The sequence below is a fragment of the Panthera pardus genome, unplaced genomic scaffold (assembly GCF_024362965.1).
Source record: "Panthera pardus isolate Hobbes unplaced genomic scaffold, ASM2436296v1 HiC_scaffold_6, whole genome shotgun sequence".
Classification (NCBI taxonomy): Eukaryota; Metazoa; Chordata; class Mammalia; order Carnivora; family Felidae; genus Panthera; species Panthera pardus.
This window is the reverse complement of record NW_026526991.1, coordinates 83,805,781-83,829,756: the sequence shown is the minus strand read 5'-3', so window position 1 is coordinate 83,829,756 and position 23,976 is coordinate 83,805,781. Positions and strand designations below refer to the sequence as shown.

The 23,976-nt window shown below is 37.4% G+C and overlaps 1 protein-coding gene across 8 annotated transcripts in view; it reads right to left on the bottom strand.

The window, feature by feature from the left end:
- SOX5 (SRY-box transcription factor 5) overlaps window positions 1-23,976 on the bottom strand; it is a 1,011,059-nt gene that overhangs the window by 803,531 nt on the left and 183,552 nt on the right. The window contains exon 4 of one of the 8 annotated variants that reach the window (XM_019452503.2): window positions 17,021-17,128. The exons of the other annotated variants lie outside the window; for them this stretch is intronic. The gene's annotated coding sequence lies outside the window, so the exon portion shown is untranslated. The remainder of the gene's footprint in view (window positions 1-17,020; window positions 17,129-23,976) is intronic. 8 annotated transcript variants of the gene reach the window in all.

Sequence of the window (23,976 nt, the reverse complement as noted above, 5' to 3'; positions counted from 1 at the left end):
CTCCACAATGCAACCAGAGTGATCTATCTAAATTATAAATCTGTCATTCATGTGATTTGTATTTATTTATACGATCCACAAAGCATTCAGAATATACTACTAAATAGTAAATTAAAAGTTTTATCTGACTCCTACCTAATTTTCTTAGGCTCATCACTTCCCCATACCTACACTTCCCTCCTGCCACATCAGACTCATTTCACCATAAGTATGCACCTAATACCTACTTAACATCATTTATGCCTGTTGCTTAGAATGCATACACCCACTTTTTAACACATTTTTTTGAAAAAGAAAGCAAGTGGAAGAGGGGTAGAGGGAGGAAGAGAGGGAGGGAGAGAGGGAGGGAAGGAGAGAGGAAGGGAGGGAGAAAGGGAGAGAGACAGACAGACAGATATCTCACAACTGTGAGATCATGACCTGAGCCAAAATCAAGAGTCAGACACCACTTAACTGACTGAGCCACCCAGGAGCCCCTATATCCACTTTTTAAAACTAGAAATTATCAATTGTTCTAGAAAGAAAGTTTAATGCTCATCTCATCTTATATCACAAATATATATATATGGAAGTAAGGGATTAGCATTATGTATCTAAAGTGTCATGTGAACTAAGTGCCAAGCTAATGGCTTGTGTAGTCTCCTAGAGGTCTAGACTGTCTTCTTACTCAATGTCTTTGTCTTCCTCCACTCCCTATGATAGATCTGCATGTATCACTTCTCTTCGAGTTCTTCTCTTGATAATTTATTCCCTCTACTTTACAATCTTTCATTCAAGGTCATGGCAACATAGAGAAAGAGAAGTAAGGTAAACCAGCTTGCTCCTTGGCTCTTTACTTCCTCCTGGTCCCAACTCATACCCTTTACTGTTTGAACTCAATACAGTCCTTTAGGGAAAGACAAACTGAGGACACAGAAGAAATTCACATATATATATAGATTATATATTATTAACATGGTTTTTGGTTAATATATAATATGATTAATATATTGTATATGATTTATAATCATATAATTATATGATTGATAGGTGATAAATATAATAAATAGAACATATATCTATTTGTAAAACTGAGCTAGGGTGTCATAACATTCAGTCAAGGTCATTAATCTGCTCTCAGCTTCACATCTGGTAGATTATGTCTTATTGAATCCTAAAGACAGTATAGGCACATAGCAGAGACTTAATAGAAAGTTCCTGTCAAAGAGTAAGCATCTCTGCTTGAGCCACAGCTAAGAAGTTGGCTCTGAGGGGACGAATCCAAGGCAGAAATAAGCAGTGAAGAAAGGGAAATATTTGGTGGGAACAGGGGAAGCAACACTTGCAGCCAGGAAGCCAAGTGCAAGATGTATAAAGTGTAAACTTGGGGATTTTTGGCAAAAAGGTTTTAGTACTACTTTATAATTTTCGAGGATGTAAGAATTTAGGCACCTGAGAATACATTGCCATACACATCAAAGAAATGGAAATCATGTGAAACACAAATGATGCCTTGAAAATCTCTTTTATATTCCTTATCTTTCCACCATGTGCTCTCATTGCTACTTGGCCAGCTTGCAATTTGGTATTTGGAACAAACTGCAACAATGTGAAGAGCGTCTCTGGCAGCACCAAGGACTACTGTTCTCTCTGAATAGTGCCACACCAAGTTTCCAAACTAGAGAGGAGTACAGATGACCACTGCATCACACCGTTTCACTGACAACACAAAGCCAGAGAGACCAGCCCCCATGATCTCACGAGTTGACCTTTTTCAAACATTCAAATGACTGTACAGTTCTCATCACTTAGAGAATGCTTCTGTGCTTCTCATTCTAAGTGGAATTCGCCAACTGAAAGGGATGTGCTTGGGTGGTCTTTTTTTAGTGCACACCAATGTGCTCTGAATAACTGAAAAATATTTTTGACAAAGGTCAAAAAGGCTTCAGGCGGAAATACAAAACAAAGGCTTGTACTCTAAAAGCAAAACTTGGAGGATGTTGATTCTGCACCCAATCATAAAGCGTATTATTGAAAATGAACTCTTATCAGCAAATGAAACCATCTAGGTCCCAGTTATACTTATAAAGAGGAAATCTGGGTTGCTTATAAAGCCCACCAAAATCATACAAAAGAATGTGTACACATACCATATGGTACGAGAGACTTTTAATGATTAACAAAAACAAACAAATAAAAAAAAAACCACCGTATTTGCTCAGCCTGATTACATGCTAATGGCCAAAGAAACAGGTTCTTCTGTTCAAATGCACTGTGATACAGTACAGCCATATTTCTCAAACTGGTATGTCAGCTGGACTCCTGAGGCTGTGTGGTGGTATGATGGAGTAAGGCAATATCGTGGGTGAGACAAGTCTTAACTTCCTGGTATGTCAGACTTGGAAAGAAAACTAAATAATTTGAATGTAACTCAAACATTATTTTATTTTAGCACGAACACAACTATGTTGTAGGACAGGAGGCAAAATTCACAAGGAATTTTATCAGAAATACTAAAGTTCATAGGACTTTCACTTTACAAGATTTAGGGTGACCCGATCTTCAGGGCCTCTGACTACAGACTCCAAGGTTCCGCTCATGTTCTTAGTGCCTGAACACTCTCCAGGGACTCTGGACCCCCCAGCCCTTTTTCTCAGCTGGTTTTTCACTGCACAGCCATTCAAAAAGTGCTTTCTTGCTCAATTACTTCATGTTTCAGCTGAATCTTCCAAACTATTTAAAAATCTCATTAAGAACAGGGTCAAGGTCTTCTCATACCTTTACTTGTTAATGAGTATATGAGGTATTACCAAAAGTCATTTTAACAATAAAACTATGAATATTGATACTCCAAATGAAAAATTTAGAAATTAACACTTGTGAATTCTAAAAGAATGACAGTGTTATTGCACGTAACCATTTAGTCTTCGTATGTAAAATTACCTTAAAAGATTAAATATTTTCATCTCCATTATGTCTTTTGAAATACTTAAATTCTTTTTTTTTAAGTTTATTTATTTTGAGAGACACACACAGACAGAGACAGAGAGAGAGAAAGAGAAGGCAAAGGGAGGAGCAGAGAGAGAGAGAGGGAGAATCCCAAGCAGACTTCATGGGATCAGTGCAGAACCCAATTCAGCACTCGAACTCACAAAACTGTGAGATCATGACCTGAGTGAAAATCAAGAGTCGGATGCTTAACTGACTGAGCCACGCAGGTGCCCCTGGGTTATTTAAACTCTTAAACTGCATGGAGATAAACTAGGAAGTTTATCCCCACCTCACTGAAGGCATTAATAGAATTGTCATGAAGGAGGACATACCAGTCTCGGGTACCACCGACTTAATTTGGAGATTGTTCACATTAGCTGCACGCTTTTTCTGTTGCTCCTTAAATACACCTATTCCTTCTGTTCTACTGTTGCACATTTAGTGTAAATGGGCAGCCCAAAAAGGTGTCCTTCTCATTTCATCCCATAAACCACTCATACTGCGCTGTCTCAGGGTTTGATTGTCTGATCCAAGTATACTTGCACTCCATCAGCTGTAAGTTTCCACTGATATGTCATCCTATTATGAATCTGTTTCTGCTTTTCCTCAAAGTCAAACTTCCAATCCTCCAGATTCAGACTCCTCTATTGAAATGCAGGGGAATGAACATCACTGATGCATTGAGGGAAATTTTCTCAGAATCCTTCCACGTTACTGATAATCTTAGATAAATGTCAGGTGAGAAGTGGGTAAGAAAGGTCAGATGACAAGTTTCAGAACTGCCATGACGTTGTGAATCATGAATAGTAGAGAATGATATTCCAAAGTAGGATAAAATTTCCAGACATATTTAAAACAGAAAAAATATATATGAGGACTATAGCATAAATGTATTATTTTACTGAGGCAGATATACATCTTTTCAGAGCTACTGATACTTTAAATAATGTTTTTTTTTCCATCAAAGAAAATCAGTATGTAAGGGGTATCTGACAACAAGACACGTTTGAATTATAGTAACTTTTGCTTTTACTTAAGAAAACATATTTAAATGATCATAGCTGTCATTCTGGTAAACTTTAAAATTCCATATGATAACAACTCTAAGATGAGACCACAGTATTAAGCTATATGTCATGAAATGACCCTGCTAAGTGAAGTTCTAGACAGTTTTCAGCAAAGTACCCAATACTAATCGCTTAAACTAGGGCCTCCAGAGTCTCTGAAACCACTGTAGTGAGGATTAATGAACTGACCTGGTCCCAGAAAACTTCTAGAGACGCTTTGAAGTACTTTCAAGTATAAAATGAATGCAATGTTTTAAGTAGTGGTTCACTGGTATTTTACCAAGGTAGACAGATATAAAAGGAAATTCTTTCAGGTTGCAGTCACTTCAATAACAAGATAGTTAACAAATAAAAATGAAACCTCACCAAGTTAACATACCACTTCTCAATATTTTTTAATTGTGCAATAAGAGACATGAACCATAACATTAATAGGTGAGTCAATTACTATTTTTGAAACAAAATGGATAACGTTTATCATCTCCTAAGATACAAAGAGCCCTACGAAGGAAAGCTAAAATGTAGTGGAGATAATGCAGTCCAAACTCCTTCCATGTCTAATGGTCCTTCTATGATCAACCTCTTCTACGTCCCTCCAAGAATATCATCTGCTACTATGTGACTATCTTTTAATTCAAACATACCTAGCTCTTTCTCAGTCCAGGGATTTATATTTGTGGACTGCTCTGCCTGGAAAGCTGTCTTTGGCTCAGGAGAAAGCGGGCTCCATGGCACAGGGCATATCTTGGACACGGCTTTGCTATATTCACAACAACTTACCTAATGAGGTGCCCCCCTTTTCCCAGGTCCTCTCTGTCATATAGTCTTCCATACTTCCTTTTTTAAAATGTTTAATATGGTTAAGTACATATACTATTTACTATCTTAACCATTACGGTGTACCGTTTACTAGTGTTAAATATATTCATGCTATCGCGCATGCTATCTCCAGAACTTTTTTCATCTTGCAAAACGGAAACTCTATACCTGTTAAAAAACAAATTCCCTTTCCCACCTTGTCCCAGAACCTGGCAACTACCATTCTACTTTCTATGATTTTAACTAACCTAGGAACCTCATATAACTGGAATCATATTGTACTGTGTCTTTTGTAGCTGGCTTATTTCCCTTAGCCTAATGACCTCCAGGTTCATCCATGTTGTAATATGTGTCAAAATTTCCTTCCTTTTTTAAGCTGAATAATAATCCATTGTAGGTATATACCACATTTTGTTTATCTATCCATCCACTGATGGGCATTTGGGCTACTTCGACCTTTTGGCTATTTTGTTTAATACCATCATGAACATGGGTATACAAATACCTCTTTGAAACCCTGCTTTTGGGGTGCCTGGGTGGCTCAGTTGGTTAAGTGTCTGACTTCAGCTCAGGTCATGATCTCACGGCTTTTGAGTTCAAGCCCCAGGTCGGGCTCTGTGCTGACAGCTCAGAGCCTGGAGCCTGCTTTGGATTCTGTGTCTCCCTCTCTCTGTCTCCCTCCCTCCCTCTCTCTCTCTCAAAAATAAATAAACATTTAAAAATTAAAAAAAAAAAAAAAAAGGATAAACCCTGCCTTCAATTACTTTGGATACCTACGCAGAAGTGTACTGCTGGATCATATGGCAAATCATATGTTTAATTTGGGCTCCATACTGTGTTCCATAGCAGCTATCCATTTTGTATTTCTACCAATAGTGCACAAGAGTTCCAATTTCTCCATATCCTCATGAACGCTCATTTTATATTGTGAAGGGCTTTTTGTAGTAATCATCCTGATGAATGTGAGGTAGTTCTACATTCCTTTTTAGCGTGTATCTACCTTTGTTCATTTATTCATTTTTAAAAAATTTCTTACTAAAGCAGTTTTTGAGATAGACTTGCCAAAGGAGATAGAGAAACCAATAAAAAAGATGTGATAGCTTCTTTCTGAAATGGTTTGGGTATAGTCTGGAATTAAAAGCGAGTAAAATCAAGTCAAAGTAAGTATCTTACTCAGTGTGTACTGGCAATAAGCACCAGAGCTAAAAAGGCTCTTCATTATTCCTTCCATAGAAAGCTTAAAACTGAGTGAGCCCAGCCTGAACCGGGATCTGCTCTCCCTCACTTACTTGTTCAGATGATGTTTGGTCAATTATTTCACCCTCACTTCCTCATGTGAAAATGGAGATAAAAGAACTCACTTATTGGAGTGGGGTGTCTGTTTGTGTGAGAATTAAATGACCATATCTGGGACATAAGAAAATGGACAATAAGTAGTAGATATTATGTTTAATTACACACTTTTGCCTGCATTGTTATGTTACAAAATTCCTGCACATAGTCATGAAATTTAAATACCACCAATTTACTATCTCTTATGGTCTATGGAGCAAATGAAAATTTAAAACTATAATAAACTTACTCATTAGTCATGATTTCCTGCTTTATCATCTGTACCTCTATCCTTATCTTATTCATCATTGTATCCCCAAGTCCTAGCAAAATATTCAACCCATAGTAAACATACAACAAAATATTTAATAGGCATGGCAATGATTATTCATATATCCCTAGTTAGGATTCTACAACTTGCTTGTCACTTTTGTGCAGAGTTCTGTGGGACTATTCCAGGAACTCCTAGAAAAAGAGTTAAGAAATAGAGACGAATTTTGATATTTTTCTGTCTGAGAAGCAGTCCCAGATCATTAGCAGTTTGTGGAGAGCCACCGAATTAGAGTGGCCTTTAGGTAACTAGGTTGAAAGAACTGCTTAAATTCCTTTCCACTATACTTAAAGTATCATTTTTATTGTTATTAAAAATTGCTAATGTCAACTGAATGAACATGTTACCCAGTTCATGGCAGCCTAAACTGCTGAGGTAAGAAATTATAATGAATAGTTATTAGAGTGCAAACCATTACATGAATGCAATGGGGAGTCACAGAGCAACAACTAGATAATTTCTGTCTAACTATTGGGTAATTAATGCAGTAAGAAAATAACATGTACATATTGGAAATGAAGGATTATAGATTATTTGCACTTATTTTCTTTCCGTGGCAATTAAATTAACTATCTTTGATTTCTCACCTGTTACCATGGTTATTTTCGGTGATCCAGGTCATTAATGTCTTGAATATAATAGTTACATTAAAATTACAGCTCTTTCAACTTTGCAGAAAGATTCTAAAGGTACTGTGAAAGAGAAAGCTGTTGGCTTAAGGGAAAAGTGCTGCCTGTTGAATGAAATTGTTTAATCATCTTAAAGCCAAGCAGTCCCATACTTTGTTCCTTCCTGATTTCCTCCTGTAGTATCACTGAGATTTTGTTCACATAGCACAGTAATGAATAGACAGGTGTTTTTGTGACAGTAAATTTTAACTATGCTATTAACTACCTACTTATGTTGTTAATTCTTCCTCTCAATAATGAGAATGACAAGTTCTCACTACCACACTATAGAAAATTTGGGGGTGGGGAGAAAGGGACACTTGTGTGGCTCAACTGATAAAGCATCTTACTCTTGATTTCGGCTCAGGTCATAATCTCACAGTTGTGAGATCGAGCCCCATGTTGGGCTCCATGCTGGGCATGGAGCCTGCTTAAGATTCTCTCTCTTCCTCTCCCCTTACCCCTCTCCTGCTCATGCACACACACATGCGTTCTCTCTCTCTCCTTCTCGAAAAAAAGGAAGAAGAAGAAGAAGAAAGGAAGAGAAAATACAGGGAAAATAATATATATTAATTATATTATGAGAAACAAATATTGAAACAAAATCAACTCTCAATTCTCTAAAAAGAAAAAAAAATGTGAAAAACAAACCAAGCTCCATTGGGGCCATGACAACAGGGTCCAACAGCTTCATGCCATAAATCACTGCCATGAGACTTCTCTCTGGAATATATGTCCCACTAATCATGGCCGATGCTGACTAAATGTGAGAGTCATACTGTAAAAATCAAGGCAGTATTTTCCTAATTCTTTTTTTTTAGTTGATTTCTGTTTTCAAAAGTTAGTTTACTCATATACTTATGGGTTTATTTATCCATCTACTCAATTATTAACTTGTTGGGGCCTTGATTTTATGTTCTGTGGGGCTTTGTACTCTGTCCTCTTCTTCTCTTATTATATGCCTTCTTCCTAAAGCACCCATCTAATCTCCAGCATCCCCCTAATATATCTGGGCCCAGGGCAAGCAGATAAATGGAGGCACCCCTTCTCTGTGGCCAGCCCCTCTCAAACAGCTCTCCTCTGGCCATCCTTGGACCTAGGGTTACACATTCCAGGGCAAAGTATGACCCCTGAAGGACAGACCACGCAAAGAGCTTGCACAGGCCTCATCAACAGGTATGAAGTCTTTGGACAGAGAATTACAAGGTATAAATTTCCTGGAGCATGTCTAAGATAGGGTCTAGTAGATTTTTCATCTACCCAGGAGCGAAGGAAGAAGCCGAGAAGGGTGAGGCAGAAGGTCCTCTAACGCACAGGGTACATAGAAGGGGTTCCAGTATCCCAGATCATATTTTACAAAGAATATGATATACCTGAAAAGCAGACAACAATAAATTGACTGCCTTAACTAAATTCCATATCTTAAATCCTCTCTGTCTCCAAAAGCTGTCCTTCTTGCCAATAACTTGTATCAATGTTATTGGATTGATACAAAACAGGAATATGACATGGTGACTCACGAGTTCAGATACAAGATTTGTATACCCTCAATGCAACAACCTTTTTATTTGAACAAAGGAGGGAGTCCAGAAGATGAAATCTTCATTTCCTGTAAATAAATTTTTGAGGGGCCTCTTTGCTACTTATACTTCTTGCATTGAGTTATGCACAATTTAAAAAAAATTTCCAATGTTTATTTATTTTGAAACAGAGAGAGAGAGAGAGAGAGAGAGAGAGAGAGAGAGAGAGAAAGCAAGGGAGAGGCGGAGAGAGGAGACAGAATCCCAAGCAGGCTCTGCACCATCGGCACAGAGCCTGATGCAGGGCTCAAACTCAGGAACTGCGAGATCATGACCTGAATGGAAATCAGAGTTGGACGCATAACCAATTGAGACATCCAGGTGCCCCATGTTATGCACAATTTTAAACTTCATCTCAAGAGTGCACCAACAAGCCTAAAGCACTGCTTTTACATTCCTCTTTAACGTCAGAAGAATATAGAAAAGGTTTGAAGCCAGGCATTCAGATGTTGCTGGAACAGAGAATGAGAAATGGTGGCAGGTTGACAGATTACTAGAAATATGTGGCAATGGGGGAGGTCCCCTGCATAAATGAGCACTTTTCTTCTGTTGATTCATTCATTCCTTTACTTAACAAATATTTCTTAAGAACCTACTATATCCTACCCACTGTTTGAGGAATTAGAGAATCAGTGATGAACAAAAGTATCAAAAGTCCATACTCTTGGTTATAACTCAAGGTTATAGCCTAAGTGATTAGATTAAAATTGGCCAAACCATTGTATTAATATAAAATTACAAACTGTGAAAAATGCTCTGGAGGAAAATTCAAGGTATTCTAGCCTAGTATATAACAGGTGGACTCAAGGGGTGCCTGGGTGGCTTAGTCGATTGGGCATCCAACTTCGGCTCAGGTCATGATCTCACAGTTGGTGGGTTCGAGCTCCATGTTGGGCTCTGTGCTGACAGCTCAGAGTCTGGAGCTTGCTTCAGATTCTCTGTCTCCCTCTCTGCCCCTCCCCTGCTTGCCTTGAGCGTGCTCTCTCTCTCTCTCTCAAAAATAAACAAACATTTAAAACAATTTAAAAAACAACAGGTGAACTCAATCATATCTGGGACATCAGTAAAGGCTCTCCTGAGGAAATGTCATTTCAGCTGATCTGAAATGAATAAGTTGGACATGAATAGCTTACTAGCCAGAAAGAAATGAAAACTCAATGGCCCTAAGATGGAAAGGAAATACACTATGTGTGAAAAACTGAAGAATGGCCAGTTGGCATAGAGAGCAGAAAGCGAGTTCTACAAGAGTAGCACAGATCATGCAGGGTGTTGCAGGCCATGTACACATTCTGGTCTTTATCCCATGCACAGTGGGATAGAGAAGGGGGAAGGCCTATGATCAGATATGCATCTTTAATCTTTTTGTAGTATTGAGCATCAACTAGAGCACAGGGTGAGAAGATATAGAAAAGACTCTCAATAGAGAGGTGATTGCAGAATCCTGGAAATATGGAACCTTGGCCCAGGATGGATGCTGGTGAAGATAAAAAGTTGACATATGAACAATAGTTTAGGGGGGTAAAATCAACCTAGGATGTCAAAGAAAAATGAGAGGGAGCATGATGCTTTGGCTAACACAAGATGTATGGGGATGTCATTAGTTAAGACATGCACCCTGAAGAAGAATCAAGTTTGGGCGGGTGGAGAGGAGTTCCATTTTGCATCTGAAGGCCTAAAACACAGGGTGGTAAATCCTCATTTCCCTGATAAAATGTTCATGATTGATATCATAAAAAGAGAGGTCCAATCAAGAACTCTTAAACTGAGAATGAGAGATTTTTTGTTTGCTTACCTCTATCAACTCAGTCTAAGAATAAAAACTAAGAAACTATGTGTGTGTGCATGTGTCTTTTAACTCTCAGTTTTTAAGTTTAAAACTTTTTAAAACCTCATTAATATAATGAATTTGCAAGAGTTTAAAGCTGGAAAAGATCACACAAAGTGTATAGAGTTGAAAAATGTGCTTCCCCAAAGCTTGTGATTTGCCCAAAGTTACTCAGTGACTGAATGATATTGTCAGAAACCAGCCCCAATTCTGGTAACCAGAGCAGTGCTCTTTCCGTGACAGGGATGGTGTGCTTCCTAGTCTGGTTGACAGCCCACATCACCTGGGGGCGAGGAGTAGGGAGTGTGGAATGGATTTTACACACACACATGCTGGACCCTCATCCCTAAGATTCTCTTCCCCGGCAATCTGGAGTAGAGTCCAAGGGTCTGTACTTTTAAATGCCTTCCAGGTGTTGAAGACTGGCCTAATTCAGGACCTGGTATTTTTAATACCCTATACTACCTCTCCTTAGACCATTATATAAGGTTTGTAAATAGAGATTTAAAAAACAATTTTTTTTCTAATTAAATACCTCCAGTTTATAAGGCAACTAAATGTGTTCATTATAAAAAATATTCATCACTGGAGTGAAATCAAAGGTTGAAAATTCAGTTTGACATAGATGTGAAATATAAGAGGCTTTACCATTGCTATCAAAATATAACATATTTCCAGTACAAAAACAATCCATTATATATCTCCTTTTTATAAAATAAAAATCACTTGGTTGTGCTCAGTTTTTTTAGAAATTAAAAATAGTTTTGTATTCATTAAGAGTAAATGTCTAATTTAGTTATTTCACTTTATGCTTTATTTTTTATTTTTTCTTCCTTTAAGAAAGATACAACAGGTCAAAATCCAGTCCAACCTATTCTTTGTGTATTCTAAAAACACAAAATGACCCCCCCAAAAAATATGGAGGGGGGATGTTGTAAGACTGAAAACTTTTGTATAAGCAGCATTAATACCAGATATTATAAACAATGTAAACAAGAGAGTAAACTTGGAAAATTGAGCAAAATTGGATACTACCAATAAAGCAAAAAATAATCCTTTAAGTATTGATAATCAACCTAGACCTCAGTGAAAGGAGTCACAGGGATCAAAGTGAAATGAAGCAGTTATGAAGGACATAAACGAAGGCACAAAAGGGGGCAGGGATTGTAGGTAGGGAACTAGCACATCTGGCTTTAGTAGAGAATTGAATATAGTGAGTTATTTTTGTCTGACTGACCATTATGCCACAGAAACATGCAAATGCTTTCCTGGTTTCTTTCTTTTCAGATTCCATAGCACCTTTGTTTCTCTCTGTTCCTTCTCTCTCTCTCTCTCTCTCTCTCTCTCTCTCTCTCTCTCTCTCTCTCGGTGGCCATTAACTATACTGACAGTTTGACAGGCTGAAATAAGGAAATAAAACACTTAAACATTGTTTCCTGATGTATGCATTCATCTCTGCTGCCAAACACAGATATTGAGGAGATACTTCACTCCTCCTGTCAGCTCACTAAATTACATCCCAGCTCGCAGGCAACACTGAACTCAGGTCTCTCCCTCCCAATGAGGCTCACTCAGTTCCTTCCAGAAGAATATGCAAAGGCTGCCTTCCTTCTTGTTGCCGAACTACTTCCTTTATCATTTTGAATACCGAATTTTCTTAAGCTATGGATTAGATGTCTAAGAGCTGGTTACTTTCCTACTTTTTAAAAGCTGTCAGAATTCAGTTTTATTTCTTAGAGTGTGATGCGATGAGTAATGGCAAATGAATACTAAACCTTTGGTTAAAGGTCTACCCGTTTTACAGCCAAGGAAGAGTTCTGACCTTTCAAAACTAGATACTGATTAAGCTAACACTGATTCTCTGGATAGGTCCAGTGATAGGCAGAAGAAAGGTTGATCAGGACATCCCAAAATGTACCATATCACAAAAAACAGATGCTTCCTCCATTATTATTTGCATGGGGCAGCTAAAGTCAGACACCTGTACAGCAAACGTGGAAAGTCTTACAAATAAAAATTTATTTCAGAGGAGACTGATGGGGATTAAATTTTGAGAGAATAATAGATGAGAGGGATAAAAGGAGGGATAGTGGCTTTCAATTGGTTATTACCTGCTTTTAACCACATGAATATGAAGAAGGAGAAATTTCAAAGCAAAATATTTAAGAATCGAAAACAGAAAGGATAACAGAAGTAAATCGCTCACACTTCTTTGCTTTATTCTCTCAACAACACTGATTTAGCAACTACTATGTAGAGTGTACAAGTGTATGTCCTCTGAACGATGCTAAAGGCACTCCCACATGTAGCCTGCCTGGCTCCTAAGGAACTTCCAGTCCTAGAAGACATGCCACAGTCATAAGGAACTAAGGGCAAGGTGGAAGGTATTTCCAAATGGAGGTACAGATAAAATGCTGTGGAAATTCACAGGAGGAAGGAATGCCCCAACCCCCACTACCTACAATTAGGAAATCACAACTCTGTTGGCTAAGAGATCAAAAAACTCCCCTATTTGGAGACTTAAATATTTCATTGTAATTACTTGTTTTATGTTATGTGCCTTCTCTGTCAGGCTGTAACATCTGTGAGTCCCCATGCCTTATCTTCTCTCTTCATGACTATACTTTCAAAACTGACACAGTGGGTGGCACATGACATACTTACTCCCAATAAATATTTGTTGAATGGATGAGTGAATTATCTTGTGATTATGAGCACTGACTGAATCTGACCTCCTGAGAATGGTTTTCTGAGTTTCCGATTCATATAATTCCCTAACTTCTAGAGAAGATCACCAATAAAACAGATGGGGGACTCGCATAAAACTGCTGGACACCCCAATGATCATAGCATACTATATTTAACTAGCACAACTGCCAAAACATAGCCATGACCAAATGACCAGGTTTGTAGAATTAGGGTTTCCTTTTACTCATAAGGAGCCTCTTCTACAATCAGATAATCGTTACTGATTACAGGATTAACCGTGAAGGTGATGCACAAGAAAACTTTCTGTAGTGTTTCTTTCTCTTCTTTGCTTCATATTTTTTCCAAGGAAAAATACTTTTTAAAAATGTCCTTGCACCATCATCCAAGAATGGCAATCCAGCTATTGCTAATATAAATTATCAATACAAGTGAAAAGTTACTACAGTGAAGATTAGAACACAGTAATGAAAGCATAGGTCATTAAACAAATCCATTTGAAGAACAGTTCAACCAGATAAGATTAAATACTTTTACAATAAACTATCTAGCATCCAAATCATTTTGCTTTATCAAATGTCATCTGAAATAATATTAGCTACTATTTACTAAGCATTTATTTATAGGCACTAGGCATGGTGTTACAGGACTATTTCTTCACGGAAGCCTCAAGATTACCTTATGAAAGGGTAATCTTTATCCCCACATCACAGATAAAAACACTGAGGCATGGAAAGACTCTCCTGGAAGTTGGCGAATCCAAATCCACCACGGTCTGAAACTCCAAACCATTTATTTCCATTCCAACTATTCCACTCTCAGCCATCATTATATAATGCAGCAATTATGTTTACTTTGTCTTAAAATTGTCAAATATTTCACAAGGAAATTCTTCTTAGTAGTGGTCATAACTTTAAACTGAGCTCTTTCAAGTTACTATAACATGCAAAATACAAGCGTAGCTACCTGACTTGAAAAATATATCAATCATAACATAACATTTGTTACCTCATTGAAGAAGACTGAAGCAAGCTGTCTGACTCAAAATACCATTTTGATTATGGAATAAGGGATTATACATGAGGCTAGGGTTGAGCAAAGCCCTGAGAGTTGAGTCTTGCTGGGGTTTGAGGGTAAGTCAGGACATAAACAGCAGGACACTTTTCACTAATTTCTCCCATGCCTCTTGCTTTTGCTTTGTCCCACAGTTTTCTGAAATATCTTGACAAGATGTTACCTTTTAAAACATTGAAAAGGGCACTTTGGGAAAAAAAATTGTTCTTCTTATTCCCCTTTAGCCATAATTTGGGTGAAGTATGAATAATTCTGACCACAAAAACTACACTCTGTTGTAATGTATCACCTTCTAATGGTTTCTTCTGGACTTAAGGGGTCAAAAGAAAAACCTTGGTTTTGCCATGCCCCCAGATCCTTCTCTAAATTTAATTAACATATATTTTATTAAGGGATAAGAAGGTTAAGATTTTTGTCCTCAGCTTCTGAGACAACAAAATGATTTTATACATATCCCACCCTTAACCAAAGACTATCTCCTATCACCACACTTACATCTCTCTTCAATTCTATTTATCTTTTTATTTATACATACTTTAGGGAGAGAGACAGAGAGCACAAACAAGGGAGAGGGGCAAAGGGACAGAGGGAGAGGGGGAGAGAGAAGGAGAGAGACAGAGAGAGACACTCTTAAGCAGGCTCCACATTCAGCATGCAGCCCAACACAGGCCTCGATCCCACGACGGGATCATGACCGGAGCCAAAATCAAGAGTTAGGTGCTCAACTGACTGAGCCACCCAGGTGCCCCTCTCCTCAATTCTATTTTAAAACTGAATATTCACTCGTAATACCACTAGATCTTTAGCTCATAATATGGAAATATAGGTAGTAGAGAGAAAATAGAAATGGCAGTGGAACTGTACAGAGACAAGAAAAAGAAGGAAGGAAAAAAAGATGGAAGGGAAGGAGACAGCGTTTTTTTGTTTAGTCCACACCCTCTGGTAAAGTTAGAGGTTTGCTGTAAGATAAAATTGCCTCTTTCACTACTCAATGATATTTTATGTCTATGTAACTTCCTTCTCAAATAGGTTAATTACAGAGGCAATTAGTCTAGCTACACACAGGATGTCACTATTCCCTTATATATATAGAACCAGCACACATGTTTCAGGCAGAGAAAAATATCTGTAAAGACCAATTTCAAAATGGAATAGAATTCTGTGCTGTGAGATGCTATTTTGCCTAGTTTGTGTTAAATTTCATTGTTTTCACCGTCCTTATTTACTGAATAGCCTTTATGTCTTATTATTGTCGAAGTCCTCTGTGTGAACTAGGTAGGTCTGCTCAAATCAGAATAAAAAATCCAAAAAGGAGAGGTATCGTGGCACAAGGTAACTGAATAGGAATAAGTTGAGGCCTTATTAGCAAGGCAAATGGATAGGAAAAAGGGAGCTGGAACTGAAAAAGCTAATTCTATATTAGTTTAAACAAATGTTCTGACCTATACAGCTCCTAGGTTTTTTGTGCAAGTACTGTATTTTACATATTCAGAGTTTGGAAATTAGGGACTACTGCAATTCTGAGAACAAAGGGTTCACAGCACGAGAAGCATTCGAAGTGAGCTTTTCTAAAAACTGACTATATGTAGCTCTGGGTAGCATGATCCAGTCTTGGTGACACATGTGGAATTCACAGGAAGAGCTGTTAAGTCACTAATAATGGCATCCATTTTAGCCTGAAACTACTAACTACTGATTATTGCTTATATATTTATCAAAACCAAAATGATAAAGTGCTGTTCAAAAGCATAAATTGCTGTATCTAGTACTAAATGCATATTCATAGAGGGCACTGTCCTTCTTGATGGTAGCTACCCAGGAAGACAAAACTGCAAGACACTAATGACACACTAACATCTGTGGTTCATTAGCTCGCTTGTTTACTGTGGCAATAGTGAAAGCAAGGTCCTAAGGTCAGATCCTCATATTAACCAGTGCATTCCTTTCTCTTCTTTGGCCATAGATTATTTTACTCACTTCTGACTGGCCGTCTCAAATGAGACTTGCCATTGGTCACAACAGGGCCTGAGAGAGAGATACAGTGACCATTAGTACAAGAAAAAGAACTCAAATCCTACTTCCTGCTGAACGATGGCTCCCCTGCCTTCTTTTCACAAACGAAGCACTACATACTGCTCAAAGTCAACCTGGGAGTGTGTGCGTCAGCCCCGGGGATCCCTCTGCCGGGGTTTGAATCCTGGCTCCACCTCTTACTAGCTGTTGAGTCATGGCAAATTACTCAATTTCTCTCTCTCTCTCTCTCTCTCAATTCTCTAAGCTAAAAAATGGGTATAATAATAGTACTTGGTTCCCAAGGGACTTAGGAGGCTTAAATTAGATGCTACGTGCAAGACAAAGAGCAATAACTGGCAAAAAAAGAAAGTCCTCAAAGATAGTAACTGTAAGTATTCTGTACTGAACACAAAGTGATGGGCTTTTTCTCATTTTACGTGCGTGTGTGTGTGTATTTAAATCTGGAGGTCTTGCATTTAAATTTAACGTCCTTTCAGAAAAAGAAGAATTTTACATGGTGGTTCAGATTCTACAGGATAAGAGAACTGATGTTTGTAAATCCCTCTCTCGGCACCAGAATCTTCCCACAGTCTAGTCTGGTTCAGCGGTGTCTCTGGGATTTCAATCCAGCTTACCTGAGTGTATAGCAGCAGCAATGTAGAAACGGGCTTTCTTCCTCAAAAACGAATCCAAAGCTACTGCTGATGACACAGGGATGAGCAGGGAATGCAGTGATCTCCCTTCTAGAAGATGAGCAGTGCCACTCAGAACTTCTTAAGTAACTTTTGTGTAAGAGATCATTGGCTTATTGCTTCTACTTGACCTTTTTGCCCTATTTCCTCTGGGAGTTTGTGAGTGGGTGAGTAAGCCAGCTTCGCAGCTAGGCAAATAAGTTGTTTTGACTATAGTGCCTACAGATACAGAGATATCTGCATATGCATATTCTTTCCAATGCATGCACCAGGATAGCTCCAGAAAGTATGACAATTAAAAATGTATTCCAGAAGTAATAAAGGAGCAAATTAGGAGATTTCCTTCAGTGTAATAGCCAAATAAATAATGTTTGTTACTACAAGTCACACACATGTGGCTTCAGTCTCATAATCTTTTCACGTGGGATTGCCTGATGAGATTTAGTCCTTTTGTGGAGGATATGCACCTCAAGTTTTAAAATTATTGATCTTGTATTTTTAGCCACCGTAACAGCTGATTTGAACTGACTTCATGGACAACCAGATCAATTGTGTAGATGGTACTACTTAGTCGGGCATGGGGGAAGGGAATCAACTGAAGCAGCCTATGAAATGGGCGATAAAATCACTATCAGGATAGACACTATAAACACAATAGAATTCTTCACAGTCCAGTTCTTCTTTACACAAATTAGGGCATAGAGCAATTCAAATCAGCTCCAATGCCAGGACTGTGTGATCAGGTAAGCAGTCAATACCAGGAGTCAGCAGAAAATCGCTATGAATCTGACAGTCAGTTATATGGGTATTATTCCTTCCTCTGTAACTCGACATTTTAGATGAGTTTGGTATTTAGCAATTACTCAGATATAAAGTGACCGATTATTCAGAGGGGTTTTTTTCTAATTCTTTCAGATCCCTGAAAGAAAATCACAATGAGTTTTCATGGTAAAAAAATGAGAGCTATTAGTGTAACAGAATTACACACATAATAAAATGGTCTCATCTACCGGTAGAATCAAATGGTTTATAAAACTCCATTCCTCAAACACTTCATGCACAGAAATGCAAAAAAATAAATACTATTATTTCCATACATACTGTATTTATAGATACAAAAATATACAATTACATAGCTGTTAATCTGTTATTACCTTTATCCTTATTTAATGTTATTTAAGTGATGGAAATTTACCTGTAAAGTGGCATGTAACTAAATTTTGCTGAATTGGTTTTCCTGGTACTTTTCTCCTATTTGCTCTGCTTTTTCCCCTTTTCTCTCCTACCTGGCTCTTGACTTTGTGGGGTAAAAAAATAATAATAATTTAGATTCATCTTTTTTTGCTACATAAAGTTTCAGTTTCCCCTCTCATTCTTCTTTCTGCCATTACCCCTGGAAGACAGCCAGAAGCCACACTGGAGAGGTGCCAGGATATCCTGCTCTCATGCAGTTTGAGTGCCTCTGTGTATATATCTCTGCCAGGCTTACCTAAGTCACCACTTACAATATTGAGTAGAAAGAGCAGGTTGGAATAGTCAGCATTTATAAGTCAACTGGTTACATGATACAAAAATATATAGCCAACTTCAGAATTTATAGCAATAACATTTATGTATCGTGTTACTCCTAGAACAATCCAATTTATAAAGTGCCTATCGTGTATACATAAGGAATAATCATAAATCATTTACATTAAACAGTGTCAAGTAGCAAAACACAACTTTCCCCCTAAATTCTGCACACTAAGATTAATGAGGTTTTTGAAAGGAAGCACACTAAAAAAAAAATCAGCTCTGATTCATCCTAGGTGGATAACATATCCATATAAAGGAGCAGGTGTCTGTAGTATGATTTAGAATACCTATGGAACATCTCTGGAAAATATTAACTTTCTCTGGAGTAGAGAGCCGTCCATGAAATAAGCTGGGAATGTGGCAAGAACCCAAGTCTGTCACCAACCTCAAGCTTTTTTTTTTATTTCCTTCTCAGTAAAGAATGGATTTAAAACAAACAAACAAAACTTTAGGCCCTATTTGACCAATTGTCTGACATGTTTTCATCTACAGGCACTTTTAGAAAATGTGGGAAAGATTATGTAGATTACCTGCTTTGTCTCTTTGACTTCTAGTTGGAGAAAAATTCCAATCAGTGACCAAAGCTATCAAAAGTTCTAAAGTGAAACTCAAATATGTATGTGGATTTTCTCCTGTTCACTACTTAGCTCATTCCTTATTCAGACAGGCAGCTGTCTTTGGAAATGTATGCTTTGGGGTCTCAGATTAAGCCCATTCCTTCTCCTTAAAAAGCCCTTAAAATAAATAATAGGGAATGCTTTGACTGTTCACGTCTTTAAAAGCATTCAATCTTATCTGAAACTCACACCTACACAGCTGAATTGGACATCATGTAAGAACAATATATAGTTTCAATTGCTCTTACGGTATTTTGGTACTCTATCTTTTGTCTTTAGCTAAAGCATTACAAGAGTGACACATTCTTCCTGCTTTAACTTACAACCTTAAAAATATCCATGGATTGATTTTAACCAAAATGGAAGAATAACAACATTTTAAATTATATATTTTAAAAAGCTTGTTCTTTACAAACCTCATTTCTCTAAACTCCACTGATGACTAATACTACCATGCAGATAAGCAATTCTCTATCTTGGTTAGGTCTAAAACTGAACCTGAGAAGCAAGCAAATGTATAGCAAGAAAATCTGTAAACCAGTTTTCAATGAATGAACTACCTGCTGTTTCCTATTCACAGATAATTGACACCGTGTAAAGATCTGCTATAATCTAGAAAGCAAAACAAAACAAAAACCATACACACACAGCAATAATGGACCCACGAACTTTTCAAGTCAAGAAGAACTGGTGGCAAACTGAGGTTTTCAGGAGGAGTTTTTAAAAATAATAACATGTCGATCTGGAAAGCCAGGTATATTATGGCCTTTGCAGAAATATTTTGAAACAAGGTGGACACCTTTTGAAATAGCTGTAGCATTTCAGTAGCATTAATCGATAGGGAAAAATAGAATGTCCTTCTCCACAACTGACAACACTGAACTGAACACGGAGCAGTGACAATTCACTTTAGTCTTAAGTCATCAGTCACTTGTGTCATAAGATTTGGTCACTTTAGTCATAAGATTTTGGTTAAAAAGGCTATCCATTCATGAGGAAGAGTATTAAAACCTGAGAAGGTTTTTGCTTGTTTGAAAGAGACAAAACGTGGCACAGAAAACCCATCTTCAATTACCATGTTTATTCTCTAAAACTTATCTGGCATCCAAGGCGCCTGGGTGGTTCAGTAAGTTAAGCATCCAACTCTTGATTTCAGCTCAGGTCATGATCTCAGGGTTGTGGGATTGAGTCCCGCATGGGGCTCCACACTGAGCATGGAGCCTGCTTAATATTGTTTCTCTCTGCCCTACTCGTACTCTCTATCCTCTCTCTCCCTAAAATAAAAATAAATAAATAAAAATAAAAAATAAAAATATCTGGCAACCACGGAATTCTTTTCCATTTTTGAGGAGTATTTTGATTCACTTATGAAGAAAAACTCCTTTTGTGCTCAGTGATGCAACTTAATATCCCAGGCTAACTCCTTCTTGTCAAAAAATTGAGAATCCATGTAAAAGTAAGGCATAATGATGACTGTTATCTTGACAATTGCTACGTTACTGCCCACATTATTAAAAGCTTTTCTTGTAACCAATATTAATGAGAAGTACATAATCACTATGTCAGTATTTTTTTTTAATTTTTTTTAACGTTTATTTATTTTTGAGACAGAGGAGACAGAGCATGAACGGGGGAGGGGCAGAGAGAGAGGGAGACACAGGATCTGAAACAGGCTCCAGGCTCTGAGCCATCAGCACAGAGCCCGACGCGGGGCTGGAACTCACGGACCATGAGATCATGACCTGAGCCGAAGTCGGACGCTCAACCGACTGAGCCACCCAGGCGCCCCAAGTATTTTTAAAGTATCCCTATTTTCCAATGATTGACCTATATTTTCTACCGATTCTCCTAAGATTTTTCAATTAAAAATAATTTTAAGGAAATAACTGACTTCACCAACACGTTCCAAAATAAAATTGAGTGAAAAACAAACAAAAGAGGCAAATCAACAGGTAGTTTGGACCAATTATCAAATAATCACAAATTATTTTCATAGACCTGATTCATATTTTTCTGAGTAATAATATTTCAGTTTTTTTTTTTTAATTTGTGTATAGTTGACACACAATGTTACATTAGTTTCAGGTGTACAGTTGGGTGACTGGACAAGTTTATACATTATGCTATGCTCACTACAAGGGTAGCTGACATCTATCCCATTACATCACTATTACAGAATCTTGACTACATTCCTTATGCTGTGCCTTTTATTCCTTCATTAATACTTCTTTTAATTAAACTGACCAAACTGAAGGGACTTAGGATGCACATAAATGCAGGTCCCAAGAGCAATAAAAGTTATCGACCCAATATTGGAAAACTTTCTTTTTCCTAATAGAAGTCTCCCAATGTTGCCTGTTTAAAGTTCTTATCTTGAATAAAAGATTTTGCCTCAGATCTCACAATGTGAGATTGAACCCCATTGTCAGGCTACATGTTGAGCGTGGAGTCTGTTTAGGATTCTCTCCCTCCCTCTCTCCCCCTTCCCTATTCATGCTCTCTCTCAAAAAAAAAAAAAAAAAAAAAAAAGAGAGAGAGAGAGAGAGAGAGGTTTTTGCTCTTTTTCCTTATACAAAACAATAGTTACAGAACCACCTTCAGGGTGAACCACTCATTTCTACTTTAGCTAACAAGAAAATACAACTTCTTTATCGTTGTTAATTTGATATTATCAAACAAGTAGTTATAGATTATACTCATTTTGTGTCTTTATTCAGGAAACAATCAAAGTAAAAGCTTATTTTCCTTAGACAGCTATGGATATCAATACTGTTTTTTGTTTGTTACAGAAGGCATAGATTCAAGTATTACTTTTTAGAGTTTCTTAACCTAGAATCCATGTATTGTTAGGAAATCTATAGGTTTCTGTAATTATACGTAAAGTTTCATGTGTATATACCCATTGTGGGGTTTTTTTTTCTGGCAGTAATTTATTTATTTTTTGTTTTTTGCTACCTACCATCCATATACCCTCATTCTGTTACAAGTACCCCCATTTCCCTCTGGGAGGCAATCCTAGTGCCTAGTCCATGGAAAGCGATAAAGCTGACTCTTTCTCTTGCTCCAAGAGAGGTGTGCAGGATTAGTCTGCGATTTAATCAAAACCAATTAGCACAAAGAGACTTTTGATAAGGCTTCCGGGAAAGAGGCTCTCTTTTTCCAGTTTGATCTGAATAAAGCCCAAGGGGATGCTAATACTCAGCAATGCCAATGCCACCATCTTGGTCGCAAATGAAGCCAAGACTGATGCTGTATTAGTGGAAGCAAAGAAATGGAGAGAAGCTGAGTCCTGCTCACATTATTTTAATACATAAGTTAGCTCTATGCCTAGACTTCCCATATTTTAGTAAACAACACACAGACATGCATGCACATTCATACCATCTTTCTCCCCAACATACGCAGAGCTGACTTCTTCCTTCTTCAGCTTAACTGCTACTGGCTTTCTCTGACCTATGCTATCTAATAAGAATTCCACTCTCAGTATCTTTACATCTGTCCATCCTACCTGTCTCCTTACATGTGCTCAAAATCATATGCCATATGCAATATCTTAATTCAATGCACAGGAATTTGGCCAGTTTTCCAGCCCTTTTCTGTCAAACTATACAAAGTACAGGATTATCTTGTAATTTGGGGCAGGGGGGATAGGAGGGAGGAAAACAGACTTTAAAAACTGAAGATTCAAATAGAGGCCATATTGTAAGTTTCACCAATGATGTACCAAATTGAAATTTTTATTAGACATATACGAGAAAACATATTTCAGTTAGGCAAATATCTTTAGCATAGATTAGGAACAAAGGATTTTTATGCATTTTAATCTGCATTCCAACCAGACTTAGCTGACATAATTATGGGGCCCCTAAAAGTAACAGTTAGGGTTTAGAAGCACGCCACTTCTTTTGAACTGGCTCTATAAATGCCAGGAGTGAGTATTTCAGATTAAATGAATAGATTAATAAACATCTTTGGAATATCCATCATTAAGGTTGATTTATGTTCTATTGCCAGCAATAATTCAAGGAAATGCCATGCTATTCAAAAAATATTTCATGCCGTTCTCCCCATTTGGCCAATGATATGACAACATGTAAGTATGACAGTATCTATATTCTTTCGTTGTACTAACTATACTCAAAAGCCGATAGAAATTAAACCACTTTAAGTTTACATGGGCATCAGCACAAGAACCACTCATATTTATAACTCTGATGAATGGCCTTTCATTTATAAATTTATAGCATATCCATAATTTCTTTAGGGAACCAAAATGCTCATTCAAAAAATTGCCACAACATTTATCTATGCAAAGATGATGGATATGGTTTACAAAATTAAATGCTTTTAAAAATTAAAATCATATTGCAAAAAAAAAAAAAAAAGGACAGGTTTTTTTCTTGGGTTTCTCACATTTTAAAATGATCACAACTGCACTCTCAGCACTTATAATGCTTAATCTAGATAGCATATTAATATATGTATTAAATATTTCCATATATATTGTTGCTAGTGTTGTGCAGCATCAGTGTGAACTACTGGACATCAAGTACTCATAAATTTATTTTATTTTCTAATTCTATTCCACTACATTAAGCTATAAAATATATAAGGTATAATTAGAATGTAATATTTTATATGTATATTACTGCATTTGCTGTACTTATTGCCTCAGGACCACTCCGAGCATACTGCATGGTGTGTTGT